Source organism: Hemibagrus wyckioides, linkage group LG04 (genome assembly GCF_019097595.1).
Source record: "Hemibagrus wyckioides isolate EC202008001 linkage group LG04, SWU_Hwy_1.0, whole genome shotgun sequence".
Lineage (NCBI taxonomy): Eukaryota > Metazoa > Chordata > Actinopteri > Siluriformes > Bagridae > Hemibagrus > Hemibagrus wyckioides.
In genome coordinates, this window is record NC_080713.1 from 26,331,227 (window position 1) to 26,333,698 (window position 2,472).

Here is a 2,472-nt window from a genome sequence, read left to right on the forward strand (position 1 = left end):
GCATTTGCCACCAGGCGGCATTTCTAGTGTCCAGGGTCCAGCATTTGCCACCAGGATTCATTTCTAGGGTCCAGTGTCCAGCATTTGCCATCAGGCGGCATTTCTAGCATCCAGGGGACAGCAATTTCCATCAGGAGGCACTTTCAGAGTCCAGGGTCCAGCATTTGCCATCAGGAGGCATTTTTAGGATCCAGGGTCCAGCATTTGCCACGAGGAGGCATTTCTAGTACCCATGGTCCAGGATTTGCCACCAGGATTCATTTCTAGGGTCCAGCATTCCCTTCAGGAGGCATGTCCAGTGTCCAGCATTTCCATCAGGAGGCATTTCCAGGGTCCACAGTCATGCATTCCCTTCAGGAGGCATTGTCCAGTGTCCAGCTTTCCGTCAGGATGCATTTCCAGGGTCCAGGGTCAAGCACTTCCTTCAGGAGGCATTTGCAGGGCCCCTTTCCACCAGGAGGCATTTCCAGGGTCCAGGAGCTAATCCGGAGTTTGAGTTAATGTTGCATGAAGAGATAGATCACAGGATCTCTCTGGCGTAAGAGGAATAAAAACTGTTATTGGAAAGTGTAACTGCAGTTAGTTGTTGATTATTTTCCTATAGCAGCACACTGCAGAGTGCTTATTATGATGAGACCATGAACTATTTTGGGTTATGAAACCGGTGCAACAGAAAACGCTGGCTTAAAGGAATTCTTACATTTATTTGTATACAGTTGAGCAAGAATTAGAATGCCATAATAGAGAGTTCGTAAACATATTCATGTCTGTTAATCAAGGTTTAACAGGATTCTCATGTGGGTTAAGGGTTATGTAAGTACCATCAACAAGAAAGACACAAATGTTTCCACTAATGTCAAGACCTTAGCTGTCCTCATGCTTTCTGTGAATGAGGCAGAATTTCTGTGAAGCTTCGCCATCAGACTGGTTTTATTGGTCGTGTAAGAGACGGGTCAGAGACTCACTGACGAGACCTTGGGAATGAAAAGAGCAAGTCATTGAAAAAATTTAAGCCCACAGCAAAATGAAGCTGGGCTAAAACTTAATGAGCTCTCTATAAATCTAACCTTAAGTGCCCCCATTATGCAGTGATAAGAGTTACCGGTTTGATCATGTTGTGTGTTGATTCTCATGTCATTCCTGTCAGCCCACAGCAGCTGGGCCCAAATTAATCAAAGGTATTGCCACTCTGTGACAGTTTCTTGGAGCGCAGCATCATCCGAAATAAACCGATGTGAGCACAAACCATGCTGCTTGTCCACACTTGCGTGTTCGGTGAGCTCCTTCCAAGGCATGTAAAGGTACGTCATTAAAATGTTTCCCTTTTCCCTTTTAATGTAAACATCGTTGATCTATCATTTCAAAGGAAGCACGAAAGCTGCTGGTTTAAGACTGGCAGTCCCCTCGTGAGACGTGCGGCCTAGACCTGCATGTTTCTACAAGCTCACACACACCACACACACACACACACACACACACAAACAGAGTCAGACATAATCGCTTCCTTTTTTAATTTACCCAATAAAGTGCTTAATTGCCTTATTTATATAGCACCGTTCACCTCAGATACACTTTGGTTACATAAACAAGTTTTAAAGGCATCTTAAATCAAGAAATAAAAAAAAAGATAGAGACAAATGAACAATGCCAAATATTCAAACGTGAAAGAAGAAAATTTAACTCATTCATTTTTAATGTGCTGGATGGAAATCTGTCATTATTTCAAAAAGTAACCGTGTTCATTACATTTTAATTGGGTCTAATAAATAGTCACAAATTTACCATTAACACCTCAGGCACTAATTTATTTATTTATTTATTTATTTATTTTTTATCACTGTGTAATCAACATGCATTGAGTTAATTTGCTTGAACACTCAAGGCATTCATTCATGCTGCTAGACAAAATAAGCCACACTCGATAATCCTCTCCTGTAGGATTTCTGAGAGCATTTATTTATTTATGTATTTATTTATTTATTTGTTTCTTTGTTTGATTGTTTGTTTGCTTGCTTGCTTGTTTGTTTATTTGTTTGTTGTCTTTTTTTTTTTACTTTTTATTTGTTTAAGAATAACATGCAATGAAATGTTATAATATTTTACAAATTAATTGTTCTTAATTTAAAAACTATAGCGTGCTTCCCAGATACACAGCTCTTCAAGCAGGGTTGCCAGGTTTCATGTATAAAATCAGCGTATTTCAGATCGATACTGCGAATCAGAAATGCACGTGCCATATCAACATGTTTCCTAACAATATTTTTGTTAGTACAAATTCCTAGTCCCAAGACTTTTGGGGGTTTTCTTAAGCTGAGTTTTAAGTTTTAAGGAATTTCGCCGAAACCTGGCAACCACGCCAAGCCGGTCTTTAATGTTGCAGTAAAAGCCTGTAAATTTTCTTCTACTTGCATTTGTTTATTATCTGTTTTGTTTGTTGGTTTGTTTTTCTTTTAAGCACTTTTACTGTAATTA